At 34.5% G+C, this 17859-nt stretch overlaps 1 long non-coding RNA gene across 1 annotated transcript in view; it reads left to right on the forward strand.

Moving 5' to 3' along the window:
* LOC139939451 (uncharacterized) overlaps nt 1-9728 on the forward strand; it is an 82209-nt gene extending 72481 nt beyond the window's left edge. The window contains exons 2-3 of the long non-coding RNA XR_011786311.1: nt 6926-6993; nt 7620-9728. This is a non-coding gene — a long non-coding RNA (uncharacterized lncRNA). The remainder of the gene's footprint in view (nt 1-6925; nt 6994-7619) is intronic.
* The last annotated feature ends 8131 nt before the right edge of the window (nt 9729-17859 follow it).

Genomic DNA, 17859 nt, shown 5'->3' on the forward strand with positions numbered 1-17859 from the left:
CATGACCTCGACCTTACTCTAGATATTGACCAAGTTAAACCTTTGATTACTCTCGACAGTTGAGGGAAATATTCGTACGGTCAGCGAAGTTGTGATTTCGTCTGGTTCAGATTGTTTAAAGGGAATAATGTGTACGTCTGGTCACTCGTAAAATGAATGGCAGAAAAACAACTTTGGTTTGAAAACTACAGAAACATTTGATAGTATAAGCATCGTTAATTCGACTTAAATGTGGTTATATAAAAACATGCCCTCAAATTTGACCCTGAGAAACGTGCCGCGTACGTGTATTCCTGTGGGATTATTCTTCGTGCGTGGAAATAGTTCGCCCCGGATTTTCAGCGATATTTTAAAAACGCGACCATCTTTTGAAATTAGCAATCCAGTTTTTTTTCCGGAAGGCCTACCTACATCTACAATAGGTTAGGGTTAAAACAAGGGAAAGGTTAAAAGTAAAGTGGTTTATTTTGCCTTAAATCATCACATGTTCTGAGTAGACTTCTGATTATAGATAACTCACCCCACTTTTTTCTTTTCTTTTTTTCCCCTTTTTTCCTATCAAAAATGTATTTGGCTGACCGGAGCTTGAATTCCAAGGCTCCTCCTTTGCGTTCAAGATTCTTCATTTTAGATTTTCTGTTTGGCCTTTTGCAGTTACAACACTAGGTACCGTTGAGTCAAACTAAGGTCTAGGTCAGTACAATTGAAATGTTCTAGGTCGAATTTTACAAGAGTTCCGGATTGTCAGACTAAACCCAAGTATGGCTCATTTGCCACGAAACTCGGGTTTTCATTGAAATCTGGAACTAAATGTTCCAATGGCTACTTAATGTGTTTTTTGTTGCTAAATTTGTTCTGCTGTATGGTTTACTTTTTTATTCGTCTTCTTGTATTTTGCTCCTTTGCAATTGTGTATGTTTTAGTCAAATAAATAATAACAATATTAATAATAATGTGATTAGACTGCTCTGCATCAAGCTTGGTGCGGTCGGTGATTACGATTTTAAATATTTATCAAGTAATCGGTTTATTGTTGTATTTTAATTACCCATCGTATTGCTGACTTGGCTGCTGGAATGGTCTTGCTCGAGGTTTTTTATTAACCGTGTTCTTATATACAGTGCTGCGAACTACACCAGGGGTTGCGTTTCACTTTACGTGACCGTTTCCGCGCCGTAGATGTGTCTTGCTAATGAAGTCTCCAACATTTTGTTAACCTCTTTTAGCAAAAACTACATAACTACATAACCAAGTAATATATTTTCCCAGTTATTTGAACTTATCAAATGCCTTTAAATCCGTCGGGCCGGTGCCGTCAATCATAACTGAATTTTCCGTGTGTGTTGGGCGATATATTTGTAGTCTGATCTTCAAAATAAAATGAAATATTTGCCTTACTCCTGATACGTCCACAAATAATCTGGTATGATTGTGACAAGATTCGGTGCATATTAGGTCTAATTTTAGTCTAACTTGCATGTTACAAACCAGTAAATTGGTTTAGAGATGGCGAACATATGTGCTAACACCATCTCTGCACCGATTCCCGAATTTTGCAAATATTGCAAACGCCTTATATTATACTTTACACGTGCGTGTATTTATCTGGCTAATGTTTGCGTTTCTCGCCAGAGTGCAAAAGGGTGAACATCCCTTCATGTACAGGTTTAGGAAGCCTCGACTTGAGTTTAACTTCTGCTACTCTCAGTTGTGTTGGGAATAAAAAAAGAAAGGCAAGCTGCCGCACTCCACCCATGACCACTTACATAACCTCCTTTTTGACACGTTCAATAGGGTTATTCACGCAATACTGGTGGGTTGTTAAAAAATACTCAAAATTAGACAGGACATTGTATTATTTGTGTATCTTTCTTAACGACATGATTAAGACATCATCGATTTGTCTTACTCAGAAAAAACATCCTTCTAAGCTTGAAATTCACCGGCATAAGTTATAATTTAAATTCAAGCTAAACCTGAACGTAGTGACCAAAGTTTACTTTGATTTGGGTGACTGAGGTGTGCGATGAGGTTTTTAAATTTCTTTTGAGTAATGTTGGTCCTTCATCTCTTTTGGATAGTGATGGTTTTTTTCTCAGAATCAACACTGTACTCAAAAAGATTTACACATGCGTGGTGCTACCGCAAAACCCACCTCGCAAAGTTTCAAATTCTACTTTAGTTTACTGCGATTGAGAAGTTAAAGGCACTGTACACCTTTGGTAATTGTCAAAGACCAGTACTCTCACTTGGTGTATCCCCACATATGCAAAAAATAAACAACTCTGTGAAAATAAATTTGGACTCAATTGGTCATGAGTTTAGTGGAAAGAGAATAACGAAAGAAAAACACCCTCATTGCATAAATTTGTGTGCTTTCAGATGCCAATTTGTTTTCAAGAATTCAGGCCTGAAACTTTTAAATATTTTAGTAAGAAATTACCCCTTTCTCAAACACTACAATACCTTTAAAGGCAGTGGTAGTTACTCAAAATAATTATCATCATAAAACCTTTCTTGATGACAAGTAATGGGGAGAAGTTGATGGTATAAAACATTGTGAGAAACAGCTCCCTCCGAAATGACGTAGTTTTCGAGAAAGAAGTAATTTTCCACGAATTTGATTTCGAGACCTCAAGTTTAGAATTTGAGGTCACGAAATCAAGCATCAGAAAGCACACAATTTCGTGTGACAAGGGTGTTTTTTCTTTCATTATTATCTCGCAAATTCGACGACCGATTGAGCTCAAATTTTCACAGGTTTGTTATTTTATGCATATGTTGAGGTACACCAACTGTGAAGACTACTCTTTGACAATTAACAATAGTGTCCACTGCCTTTAATAGAGGGAGCCGTTCTCACATTGTGTTAGATTATCCACAACTCTCCGTTGCTCGTTACCAAGTAAGTTTATATACTAACAATTATCTTGAGAAACTAGCAACAGTAGTGTCCAGTGACTTTAACAGTGAGTAGAAATGTAATGCACCTACCCTAAACGTATCCATGCAGCGCTTGACGGCGGTATGTTGACTCCTGGGTTCCGTGCTTGGTGTATAGCTGTATCCACGGTATACGCTCGAGGTACTGGAGCCGAAATGCCGTACAGTAGTTCCTAGTTTGAGTCATATATACGTCTTAACATCTTGAACTCGGTGGTAATTAATTTTAGCTCCTTCCAAGGAGACATAATTATGTTATTAATCTCCTTTTGGGGTTGATTTTGAAACGGAAACTGCTCTGAAAGGCGTCGGCTGCAAGTCAAGAGACTGTTTCCAACCCAGTCGGGAACTCAACAATGGAAGCATAACAGCCCCTAGCCAGATCAACTCTGATATTTATGATTAGAAAGAAAACTAACAAAAACAATTTTTTTGTATGAATCATCATGCATTCACTCTATTGATATTTATGGTAGATGATGGATTCAGTGTTAGTTTGAGGTGGAGACTTTGGGTTTATTGAATGCTCCAATGTGTTCCAACTAGACGTTATTATTTCAAATATTGCGTCTCCGACTATAACAAGTTGTAATTCATAAAAAATCTGTATTCATAAATTGATATTTATGGTAGATGGTAAATTCAGTGTTAGTTTGAGGTGGAGACTTTGGGTTTATTGAATGCTCCAATGTTTTCCAACTAGACGTTATTATTTCAAATATTGCGTCTCCGACTATAACAAGTTGTAATTCATAAAATATCTGTATTCATATATTGATATTAATGGTAGATGGTGAATTCAGTGTTAGTTTGAGTAGGAGGCTTTGATTTCCTTGAATGTTCCAATGTGTTATGAGTTTGTTGGTTCTAAGTAGACGTTATTATTACAAAGTTTGCATGTCCGACTATAACAAGTTGTGATTCATAAAATATCTGTATTCATATATTGATATTTATGGTAGATGATGAATCTAGTGTTAGTTTGAGGTGGAAACTTTGGGTTTATTGAATGCTCCAATGTGTTCCAACTAGACTTTATTATTTCAAATATGGCATCTCCAACTATAACAAGTTGTGATTCATAAAATATCTGTGTAGTCAATGATCTATATTGGTCTTTTTGTTTTGTTATGTAACACTTCACGTGATGTCTTATCTTCAATAGTTACTCGTTTAAGTACTTTCAGTTGTTATTACTTTGCACTGGAATTTAATTTGATTACAAGAAAACATATTAGGCGTAAAATTGCGTTCAAATCGGTTTTGCCCTTGATTGTGAATTGGTATGTGCATTAAACTGGTTGTCGAGGATAATACTCTATTATAAGTTTCGTATCTAAGCTTAAATGGGATCCAATCTCGCGAAACACCTAGTTTTTGCCAAAACCATGTGTCTAAAGGGGCGAATGTGTGGTATATCACTCTTAAGATTAATGGCAATACAACCTTTTGATTAGAAGTATAAAGCATTTTGAGAAACAATTTATTTCAAAGTAATGTGGTTATGTAAAAAAAGATACCAAAGGCCCAAATTGAAAAGCGTTACTATCGTAACGCTTCTCAGATAATGTATTACTCTTCCGTTTTCGACGATATCTTAAAAAGGCGACCACACGATAAAACATATAATTTTTACCGTTAAAGACACTGGACACTATTGGTAAATGTCAAAGACTAGCCTTCTCACTTGATGTATCTCAACACATGCATAAAATAACAAACCTGTGACAATTTGAGCTCAATCAGTTATCGAAGTTTCAAGATAATAATGAACGAAAAAACACCCTTGTCTCACGAAGTTGTGTGCTTTCAGATGATTTCGAGACCTCAAATTCTTAAGCTGAGGTCTCGAAATCAAATCCGTGAAAAAATACTTTTTCTCGAAAACTATGTCACTTCAGAGGGAGCTGTTTCTCACAATGTTTTATACTATCAATACCGTTACTCGTTACCAAGTAAGGTTTTATGCTAATAATAATTTTGACTAATTACCAATAGTGTCCACTGCCTTTGAGTTGTATTGTTGATTTACGTCGGGTTAAAACAGTCGAACGCTTCCAACAACTAAAATCACACTTTGTTGATGGTACTAAACAGTACAGGCAACTCTGGCATTTTCATTTGAGGGGAAATTATAAATTTGGTGTTTGCCTTTTCCACTACAAAGATGTTCGACTATAATGTGTTTCTTAACCTGATATGTCTGGGCCAATAACTGCAGCCAAAGTGACATCAGAACATAAAAGCAGGTTTCTAGTTATACTATTTACCCTTAGGTCCCTCAGCATTCAAAGTGCTTTTTATTGAATAATACCATTCGTGTACGGACTCGACCTGCATTCAGCATCAAACAATTATACTTTCATTAAAAGCATTATGCGCCACTTGAACGCTAACCATAGACTCATTGATTCCACTTCATTCGATGAACACAAAGCTTGTTAAGGCACATTTATACGAAGGGAGTTGTCAATTGAAAAATTGTATTCATGATAATTACAACATGCTCACGTTGGTTTTTTACTTGCGTCTTTTGAATCATGCCATCTGACATCAAATTGAACAATATTAGTTAAATCATTATATTAGCAGTGGTGAACCCTAATCAGTAGGCTATTATTTTTTATTTTTTTAAATCAAATTATTAATGATCAATGTTAAAGACATTGGACACTATTGGAGACCAGTCTTCTCATTTAGTGTATCTCAACATATGCATAAAATAAAAGGCCTGTGGAAATTTGAGCTACATTGGTCGTCAAAGTTGCGACATAAAAATGAAAGAAAAAACACCCTTGTCACATGAAGTTGTGTGCGTTTAGATGGTTGATTTCGAGACCTCAAGTTCTAAATCTGAGGCCTCGAAATAAAACTCGTGGAAAATTATCTCGAAAACTACGTTAGTTCAAAGGGAGCCGTTTCTCACAATGTTTTATACTACCAACAGCTATCCATTTCTCATTACCAAGTAAGGTTTTATGCTAATCATTATTTTGAGTAATAACCAATAGTTTCCACTGCCTTTAAGGCGAGTGTGCAACTTTACAGCCCCCTCTTTTCAGCGCACACAATACAGTCTTTAAAGATACACCATTTCAGAAGGTAATTGTTTTGAGTGTTGAGATATTACTCTCTTTTAACACATAGTGGAAGTTGTGATTCCTTTTTGGTATCTTTATGTGATAACACCAATGGCGTAAGTTTTATCATCCGATTTTTGCAATGTATGTGACTAATTTAATAGTTGGACGGCTAAGAAAATTGAATATGTTTGTTTAGCCTTTGAGAAAGACTCTGCAATGTTCGTTCTAGTTGGTGAGCAGTTTGCAGCAGTTATTTATAATCTTTCATTTTTAATCAATTAAAGACAATGGACACTATTGGTAAATGTCAAAGACCAGTCTTCTTACTTGGTGTATCTCAACATATGCGTAAAATGACAAACCTGTGAAAATTTGAGCTCGATTGGTCGTCGGAGTTGCGAGATAACTATGAAAGAAAAAACACCCTTGTCACACGAAGTTGTGTGCTTTCAGATGCTTGATTTCAAGACCTCAAATTCTAGACTAAAGGTCTCGAAATCAAATTCGTGGAAAATTACTTCTTTCTCGAAAACTACGTCACTTCAGAGGGAGCTGTTTCTCACAATGTTTTATACTGTCAACAGCTCCCCATTACTCGAAATCAAGAAAGGTTTTTTTTTATCATGATTATTTTGAGTAATTACCAATAGTGTCCTCTGCCTTTAAGGATAACAATTCTTTACAGATTGATTTCAAAATACATTGCATTTTAATGACAAAAACTACGTCACTTCAGAGGGAACCGTTTCTCACATATTTTATACTATCAACCTTCCCCCATTACTCGTCACCAAGTAAGGTTTTATGCTAATAATTATTTTGAGTAATTACCAATAGTGTTCACTGCCTTTATTCAACTGCGCTAGATATCCTTTATTTCTCCCCTTGTCTTACAACAGCTACACAAACACTCATCTGGTCCCCGACGTCTGTACACAAGCTATTTCAACAAGTTGACACAATTATTGTAAGTGAATTACGATTTGCTTTCTACTATATCCGTTGGATATTTGTACTAGAATACTGATTGAATAGTTGTTGTCTTTGGCAATTTTTTACCCATGGAATTTTGTGAACTAGTGACATGGATCATTCCCCAGCTTCCTGATGGTTTCCTGCAGTAAGCCAGGTCTTGATTTGGTTTGGTTTACAACATGAATGTAATAATAATATCGAAGTCTTATATAGCGCACGAATTTACCAAACAAGGTACTCAAGGCGCTGAGTGTATACAAACTTTCAGAAAGATAAGTGATTGCAATGATGAATTTTGAGACATAAGGTTATTGCAATGATGAATTTTGAGACCCCAACATCAACCGACTCTTTTAATAACTGAAATGAAACCTAACATGGACATCGAATTGAAATTGTGCATTTTAAAATTTGACTTCAAGATTGTTTTTATGTTAAAAAGAATGAATGTGTCGCCACGATGCGCACCTTACAGTGATACACCACACTTAGAAGTCATTCAAAAATCATGGTTAAATGAGATGTATTCAAATACACTCCCAATCTTTTTAAATTACGACACAATTAATAAGCAGTATTGTTTTATTGTAACTTCAGTTTTCTTTCATTTGTGTACAGGGGACGGGACCGTCCGAGCTACTCCAGTCACAAAGAAAAAGTAAATTCCTACAGCAAAGGCAATTTAGGACAGAAGTGGCCATTTGGGATAGAAGTGGCCATTTTGGAAAACGAGTTCTAAGTTCGTAAGCGAAAAATGACAATCTGTGAAGGACCTTCGCATGTTTAAAGAGGCTGACGTCGGTAACTCGGTGCATTCAGTCGAGAATCCAAGCATGATGCCACTCCGGAATCTGACTTGTACACATTTTCAGGCGAAATTCCACATGTACACAATGATGAGGTCTTGTACACATTTGCAGTATTTTTTTTTACACATTTTCTGACTTAAAAGAAGGCTATACACTTGTACACTTTTTCAGGAAAAAATTCACAAGTACACAAGAATATTCCAACGCTATAGCCTTGCGTACTTGTGCAATTTCCCTGAGAGTGTGTACAAGGCTAAGTACACAGGTCTAAAGCCTTGTAAACATTTTCTAGCCAAATTTGCTACGGTCACAAGGCTATATACACGCAAGGCTTTTACCATGTACACATTTCCAGGCAAATGTTCACAAGGACGCAAGGCTACAGCCTAGTAAACATGTTCAAGCCAAATTAGCTAAGTACGCAAGGCTATAGCCTTGTACACACTCTCAGGCAAAATTGTTTACAAGGCTATAGCCTTGTGAAATGCTTACAAATAGCCTTGTGTACTTGGCAAATTGTTTCCTTGTTGCTTGAAATTTTGATTGAAAATGTTTACAAGGCCTTGTGAAAATGATTACAAGGCTATAGACTTTTGAAATGTTTACAAGGCTATAGACTTGTGTACTTAGCAAGTGTTTACAAGGCCTTGAAGTGTTTACAAGGCCTTGTGAAATGTTTGCAAGACCTAGTGAAACGTCTATAAGGCCTTGTGAAATGTTTACAAGGCCTTATGTATTAGGCAAATTTTGCTAGAAAAAGTTTACAAGGCTTTTGTAGCCTTGTGTGCTTGAACATTTTTGCAAGGCCTTGTGAAAATAGCCTTGTGAAATGTTTACATTCTTGTGAAATGTTTACAAGGCTATAGCCTTGTGAAATGTAAACAAGGCTATAGCCTTGTGTATTTGGCAAATTTTGCTTGAAAATGTTTACAAGGCTTTGTGAAGTGTTTACAAGGCCTTGTGAAATGTTTACAAGGCTTATAGCCTTGTAAACAAGGCTATAGCCTTGTGAAATATTCAGCTTTGTAAATTTTGCTTTAAAATGTTTACATTTCACAAGCCTTGTAAACATTTCACTAGGTCTTATAAACATTTCACATAGCCTTGTAAACATTTTCAAGCAACATTTGCCAAATACACATTTCACAAGGCTGTAGCTTTGTAGACATTTCACTAGGTCGCGTAAACATTTCACAAGGCTATATAGCCTTGTAAACATTTTCTAGCAAAATTTGCCAAGTACATAAGGCTAAGGCCTTGTTTACATTTCACAAGGCTATAGCCTTGCAAACATTTCACAAGGCTATAGCCTTATAGACATTTCACTAGGTCTTGTTAACATTTTCAAGCAAAATTTGCCAAATACACAAGACTATAACCAAAACTGTAAACAAGACTTGTAAACATTTCACAAGGTCTTTTAAACATTTCACAACGCTATAGCCTTATAAACATTTCACAAGGCTATAGCCTTATAAACATTTCACAAGGCTATAGCCTTGTAAACATTTCACAAGGTCTTTTAAACATTTCACAAGGCTATAGACTTGTAAACGTTTCACAAGGCTATATGCCTTGTCGGCATTTCACTAGGCCTTGTAAACGTTTCACTATGCCTTGTAAACGTTTCATAGCCTTGTAAACATTTCACATTTTCAAGCAAAATTTGCCAAATACACAAGGCTGTATCCTTGTACACATTTCACAAGGCTACAGCCTTGTAAACATTTAAAAGCAAAATTTACAAAGCTGAATACATTTTCACAAGGCTATAGCCTTGTAAACATTTCACAAGACTATAGCTTTGTAAACGTTTCACTAGACCTTTTAAACATTTTCAAGCAAAATTTGCCCAATACAGAAGGTTATAGCATTGTTAACAATTCACAAGGCCTTGTAAACATTTCACAAGTCTATAGCATTGTAAACATTTGTAAAATTTCACAAGACTATAGCCTTGTAAACATTTCACAAGGTTTTGTTAACACTTCACAAGGCTAAAGCCTTGTAAACATTTCACAAGGCTATAGCCTTGTAAACATTTTCAAGCAAAATTTGCCAAATACACAAGGCTATTGCCTTGTAAACACTTCACAAGGCTATAGCATTGTAAACATTTGTAAAATTTCACAAGACTATAGCCTTGTTAACATTTCACAAGGTTTTGTTAACACTTCACAAGGCTATAGCCTTGTAAACATTTCACAAGACTATAGCCTTGTAAACATTTTTAAGCAAAATTAGCCAAATACACAAGGCTATTGCCTTGTAAACATTTCACAAGGCGATAGCATTGTAAACATTTGTAAAATTTCACAAGACTATAGCCTTGTAAACATTTCACAAGGCTTTGTTAACACTTCACAAGGCTATAGCCTTGTAAACATTTTCAAGCAAAATTAGCCAAATACACAAGGCTATAGCCTTGTAAACATTTTCAAGCAAAATTTCAAGCCTTGTAAACATTTGTAAATTTTCACAAGACTATAGCCTTGTAGACATTTCACTAGGTTCTGTAAACATTTCACAAGGCTATAGCCTTGTAAACATTTTCAAGCAAAATTTGCCAAATACACAAGGCTATTGCCTTGTAAACATTTGTAAAATTTCACAAGACTATAGCCTTGTAAACATTTCACAAGGTTTTGTTAACACTTCACAAGGCTATAGCCTTGTAAACATTTCACAAGGCTATAGCCTTGTAAACATTTTCAAGCAAAATTTGCTAAATAAACAAGGCTATTTGCCTTGTAAACATTTCACAAGGCTATAGCATTGTAAACATTTATAAAATTTCACAAGACTATAGCCTTGTAAACATTTTCAAGCAAAATTTGCCAAATACACAAGGCTATTGCCTTGTAAACATTTGTAAAATTTCACAAGACTATAGCCTTGTAAACATTTCACAAGGTTTTGTTAACACTTCACAAGGCTATAGCCTTGTAAACATTTCACAAGGCTATAGCCTTGTAAACATTTTCAAGCAAAATTTGCTAAATAAACAAGGCTATTTGCCTTGTAAACATTTCACAAGGCTATAGCATTGTAAACATTTGTAAAATTTCACAAGACTATAGCCTTGTAAACATTTCACAAGGTTTTGTTAACACTTCACAAGGCTATAGCCTTGTAAACATTTCACAAGGCTATAGCCTTGTAAACATTTTCAAGCAAAATTTGCTAAATAAACAAGGCTATTTGCCTTGTAAACATTTCACAAGGCTATAGCATTGTAAACATTTGTAAAATTTCACAAGACTATAGCCTTGTAAACATTTCACAAGGTTTTGTTAACACTTCACAAGGCTATAGCCTTGTAAACATTTCACAAGTAAACATTTTCAAGCAAAATTTGCCAAATACACAAGGCTATTGCCTTGTAAACATTTCACAAGTCTATAGCATTGTAAACATTTGTAAAATTTCACAAGACTATAGTCTTGTAAACATTTCACAAGGCTATAGCCTTGTAAACATTTTCAAGCAAAATTTCAAGCCTTGTAAACATTTGTAAATTTTCACAAGACTTATGACATTTCACTTGTAGACATTTCACTAGGTTTTGTAAACATTTCACAAGGCTATAGCCTTGTAAACATTTTCAAGCAAAATTTGCCAAATACACAAGGCTATTGCCTTGTAAACATTTGTAAAATTTCACAAGACTACAGCCTTGTAAACATTTCACAAGGTTTTGTTAACACTTCACAAGGCTATAGCCTTGTAAACATTTTCAAGCAAAATTTGCCAAATACACAAGGCTATTTGCCTTGTAAACATTTCACAAGGCTATAGCATTGTAAACATTTGTAAAATTTCACAAGACTATAGCCTTGTAAACATTTCACAAGGTTTTGTTAACACTTCACAAGGCTATAGCCTTGTAAACATTTCACAAGTAAACATTTTCAAGCAAAATTTGCCAAATACACAAGGCTAGTGCCTTGAAAACATTTGTAAAATTTCACAAGACTATAGCCTTGTAAACATTTCACATGGTTTTGTTAACACTTCACAAGGCTATTTGCCTTGTAAACATTTCACAAGTCTATAGCATTGTAAACATTTGTAAAATTTCACAAGACTATAGCCTTGTAAACATTTCACAAGGTTTTGTTAACACTTCACAAGGCTATAGCCTTGTAAACATTTCACAAGGCTATAGCCTTGTAAACATTTTCAAGCAAAATTTGCCAAATACACAAGGCTATTGCCTTGTAAACATTTTCAAGCAAAATTTGCCAAATACACAAGGCTATTGCCTTGTAAACATTTCACAAGGCTATAGCATTGTAAACATTTGTAAAATTTCACAAGACTATAGACTTGTAAACATTTCACAAGGCTTTGTTAACACTTCACAAGGCTATAGCCTTGTAAACATTTCACAAGGCTATAGCCTTGTAAACATTTTCAAGCAAAATTAGCCAAATACACAAGGCTATAGCCTTGTAAACATTTTCAAGCAAAATTTGCCAAATTCACAAGGCTATTGCCTTGTAAACATTTCACAAGGCTATAGCATTGTAAACATTTGTAAAATTTCACAAGACTATAGCCTTGTAAACATTTCACAAGGTTTTGTTAACACTTCACAAGGCTATAGGCTTGTAAACATTTCACAAGGCTATAGCCTTGTAAACATTTTCAAGCAAAATTTCAAGCCTTGTAAACATTTGTAAATTTTCACAAGACTTATGACATTTCACTTGTAGACATTTCACTAGGTTTTGTAAACATTTCACAAGGCTATAGCCTTGTAAACATTTTCAAGCAAAATTTGCCAAATACACAAGGCTATTGCCTTGTAAACATTTGTAAAATGTCACAAGACTATAGCCTTGTAAACATTTCACAAGGCTATAGCCTTGTAAACATTTTCAAGCAAAATTTGCCAAATACACAAGGCTATTTGCCTTGTAAACATTTCACAAGTCTATAGCATTGTAAACATTTGTAAAATTTCACAAGACTATAGCCTTGTAAACATTTCACAAGGTTTTGTTAACACTTCACAAGGCTATAGTCTTGTAAACATTTCACAAGGCTATAGCCTTGTAAACATTTTCAAGCAAAATTTCAAGCCTTGTAAACATTTGTAAATTTTCACAAGACTTATGACATTTCACTTGTAGACATTTCACAAGGTTCTGTAAACATTTCACAAGGCTATAGCCTTGTAAACATTTTCGAGCAAAATTTGCTAAATACACAAGGCTATTTGCCTTGTAAACATTTCACAAGGCTATATAGCATTGTAAACATTTGTAAAATTTCACAAGACTATAGCCTTGTAAACATTTCACAAGGTTTTGTTAACACTTCACAAGGCTATAGCCTTGTAAACATTTCACAAGGCTATAGCCTTGTAAAAATTTTCAAGCAAAATTAGCCAAATACACAAGGCTATAGCCTTGTAAACATTTTCAAGCAAAATTTCAAGCCTTGTAAACATTTGTAAATTTTCACAAGACTTATGACATTTCACTTGTAGACATTTCACTAGGTTCTGTAAACATTACACAAGGCTATAGCCTTGTAAAATTTTCGAGCAAAATTTGCCAAGTACATAAGGCTATAGCCTTCACAAGGTAAACATTTTCAAGCAAAATTTGTCTAATACAGAAGGTTATAGCCTTGTAAACTTGTCACAATTTTCAATGCGTTGTAAACATTTTCAAGCAAAATTTGCCAAGTACAAAAAGCCTTATTAACATTTCACTTGTAAACATTTGTAAATTTTCACAAGACTATAGCTTTGTAATCATTTCACAGGTTTTGTAAACATTTCACAGGTCTTGTAAACATTTCACAAGGTCTTGTAATAATTTCACAAGGTTATAGCCTTGTAAACATTTTCTAGCAAAATTTGCTAAGGACACAATGCTACATTGTATATAGCCTTGTAAACATTTTCAGGCAAAGTACGCAAGGCTTTTACCTTGTCATATTTCCAGGCAAATGTTTACAAGGACGCAAGGCTACAGCCTAGTAAACATGTTCAAGCCAAATTAGCTAAGTACGCAAGGCTATAGCCTCGTACACATTTCACAAGGTTTTGTTAACATTTTACAAGGCCTTGTAAACATTTTCAAGCAAAATTTGCCAAATACACAAGGCTACAGCCTTGTAAATATTTACATTTGTAAATTTTCACAAGACTATAGCTCTGTACACATTTCACAGGTCTTGTAAACATTTCACAAGGCTATATAGCCTTGTAAAATTTCACAAGAACTTAAGACTTGTAAACATTTCACAAAGTCTTTTAAACATTTCACAGGGCTATAGCCTTGTAACCATTTCGCAATGCGGTGTAAACATTTTTTTCAAGCAAAATTTGCCAAGTACAAAATGCCTTACTAACATTTCAAAAGGCTATAGCCTTGTGAACATTTCCTAGCCAATTTTGCTAAGTTCACAAGGTTATAGCCTTGTAAACATTTTCTAGCAAAATGCGCAAAGTACACATTTTCAGGCAAAGTTTCACAAGTTCACAGGGCCTTGTTTCGCCTGAAAATGTGTACTTGCAAGGCCTTTAGAAAAAAACAAATGCAAAAGTGGAGACAATTGCAAAGGTTACCCTTTGTGATTTTAGCAAAAGAGTGAAAAAAATTAGAACATTGCAAGGCTGACAGGCAAAAGTCGAGAAATATGCCAGTGATACCAATTGGGATTTTAGCAAGAATAGGGTAAAAATTAAAAAACAAATGGTAGGCTTATTATATTTATTAAGCCTTGTGACTTCTTCAGGAATCAGGCAACAATGGAGAAAATCGCAAGGCTAACACTTTGTGATTCTAGCACATATAGGGTAACAATTTAGAATATTGCAAGACTGTGGTTTCATCAAAAAGGCAAACATTTTAAATATTGCTTTGCGAATTTTAAAAAAGAAAATTGGGAAAATTGCAATGCTTGTGATTAGTTTTATCAAAAATAAGGCAAAAAGGGAAACTGCAAGACTGTTTAGTTTATGGAAAAATGGGCAAAACTTGAGGACATTGCAACGCTTGCCCTTTGTGATTTTAGCAAAAAGAGTGTTACAATTGAGAAACTTTCAAGGCTTACCCATTGTAATTTAAAGACAGTGGACACTATTGGTAATTGTCAAAAATCAGTCTTCTCAATTTGTATATCTCAACATTTATAAGCATAAAATACCAAACCTGTGAAAATTGAGCTCAATTGGTCGTCAAAGTTGCGAGATAGTAATGGAAGAAAAACCACCCATGTCACACGAAGTTTTGTGCATTTAGATGCTTGAGTTCGACACCTCAAACTCTAATTCTGAGGTCTTGAAATCAAATTCGTAAAAAAATAACTTATTTCAAAAAGAAGAAGAAAAAAAACTAGTTACTTCAGAGGGAGCCGTTTCCCACAATGTTTTATACTAGCAATGGCTCCCCATTTACCCATTACCAAGAAAGGTTTTATGGTAATAATTATTTTGAGTAATTACCAATAGTGTCCACTGCTTTTAAGCAAAAATAGGATAAAAATGAGAAAATTCGAGATTAACCGTATTTGATTCTAGCAAAAGTAGGGTAAACATTTATAAAATGAAAGATTTTTATAAAAAAAACAAGGCACAAACGTTGAATATTGCAGCGGTTAAGCATTGTGATTTTAACATAAGACAAAAGTGGAGAAAAGTGCAAAGCTTGTAATTAATTTTATCAAAAATAAGACAAAAAGGGAAAATATTACAAGGTTTAGGCTAAGCCTTGTGATTTTATATATAAAAATTTCAGGCAAAAACAAATTTGAAAATTGCAAATTTTAAACCTAATTTCACCACAATTCAGTCAAATATTTTGAAAATTGCCTTATGATTTTATCACGATTCAGTCCAAAAAGAAGAAAATCGCATGCCGGATGATTTTATCAGAACAAAGGGGGGAAATTGCAAGGCTTGTAATTGTTATAAAAAAATCTGACAAATTTAAGGAAAATAGCAAACATCAGGCAAGGCTTACCCATTGTGATTTTCTCACAAATTTGAGAAAAGTGCAAAGCATACTGTTGTGTTTTTACCTGAAATCAGGAAAAAGTTGAGAAAAGTGCAGGGCCTTGTGATCTGACCAAAAATCAGGCAAAAAGGAAGAATATTACAAGACTTTTTGATTTTATCAAAAAAAAAACTTGGCGAAAGTGGAAACAATTGCTTACTATTTTTAAAGAAAAAAAAAATAAATTGTCATAAAAAATGAGAAAATTGCCTTGTGATTTTATCACTAATCAGAAAATTGCATAGCTTATCCCGTTTGATTTTTTCAAAATATAGATTTTTTGAAAAATTGCAAGCTTTGTGATGTTATAAAAAATCAGAAAAGCAATGAGAAAATTGCTAGGCTAAAGCCCTGTGTTTTTATCACAAATCAGGCAAAAATGAAGAAAATTGCAAGGCTTAAGCCGTCTGATTTTTTTTTATATGGTTTGAAAAATTGGAAGGCTTTTGTGATTACGTCAAAATTCTGGCAAACTTTAGGAAATGGAAAAAACAGGCCAAAATTGCAAGGCTAAAGCCATGTGATTTTATCAAAACTAAGGCAAAAATTTAGAAAAAAATCAGGCAAAGGGAACTTTGCAAGGCTAAAGCCGATAAATGTTATCAAAATATATGGGAAAATGTGAAAAATTGCACGGTGGGGATTTATCACACACAAAAAAATCTGGCAATCTTCAGGAAAATGAAACAAATCAGGCAAATCAACCCTCAGGCAAACATCCGGAAAAAAAAAATTGTGATTTTATTACAAATCAGGCAAACAAAATTGCAAGGCTTAGGCCGTTTGATTTCATCAAAATATAGGGGGGAAATGGGAATATTGCAAGGGATGTGATTTCATCAAAAATCTGTCAAACTGAAGGGAAATGCCCCAAATCAGGCAAAAACTTTGAGAACATTTCAAGGCTTAGGCCTATGCCGTGTGATATACCACAACATTTTGCACAAGTTTAGAAAATTGCATGGCTGAATTGCTGAAACAAGATTTTTTGTTAATGTTAAAATCACAAGGTGTAGACTTTGCACACTGTAGAAACTGGGTAAATTTTCGAAAGGGTAAGGCTTGCATTTTTTAATTATTTATTTATGTTTGCTGAAATTGGGTGAAATAACAAGGGGTAGGCCCTGCATTTTTTCTATAAACCGGCTGAAACTTGGTATTTATAAAAGGTAGTGGACATTATTGGTAATTGTCAAAGACTAGCCTTCACAGTTGGTGTATCTCAACATATGCATAAAATAACTACCCTGTGAAAATTTGAGCTCAATCGGTCATCAAAGTTGCGAGATAATAATGAAAGAAGAAAACACCCTTGTAACACGAAGTTGTGTGCGTTTAGATGGTTGATTTCGAGACCTCAAGTTCTAAATCTGAGGTCTCGAAATCAAATACGTGGAAAATTACTTCTTTCTCGAAAACTATGGCACCTCAGAGGGAGCCGTTTCTCACAATGTTTTATACTATCAACCTCTCCCCATTACTCGTCACCAGAAAGGTTTTATGCTAATAATTATTTTTGAGTAATTACCAATAGTGTTCACTGCCATTAAGGCGTGAGACTTGCAATTTTGTAAAAAATCGGCTGAGAATGGGTAAAATCACATAAGATAATCCTTTTGTGATTTTTTTGTTGCCTAAATCTGCCTAAATTTTGTTGAATCAAAAGGGGTAAGCGTTGCATTTTTGTAAACAAAAAAAACCGGCTGAAATTTCGGAAAAATCTCAAGGGGCAAGATTTGCATTCGTTCTCAAAATCTGCTGAAACTGGATAAAATCTCAATCAGGACTAAGACTTGCAGTATTGTTAAAAATTCGGCCGAAACTGGGCAAAATCTGAGGGGATAAAATTTGCATTTGTTGCCCAAACCAGCTGAAACTGGATAAAATCTCAATAAGGACTAAAAAGCATTTTTTGGTAAAAAAAACAAATAAAAAAAACTGAATTGGGTGAAATCTCGTGCATTTTTGTCAGAATCGGCTGAAACTTGGTTAAATCTCAAGAGGGAAGCTTTGCATTTTTGTAAATTGGATAAA

The sequence above is a fragment of the Asterias amurensis genome, chromosome 7, assembly GCF_032118995.1.
Source record: "Asterias amurensis chromosome 7, ASM3211899v1".
Classification (NCBI taxonomy): Eukaryota; Metazoa; Echinodermata; class Asteroidea; order Forcipulatida; family Asteriidae; genus Asterias; species Asterias amurensis.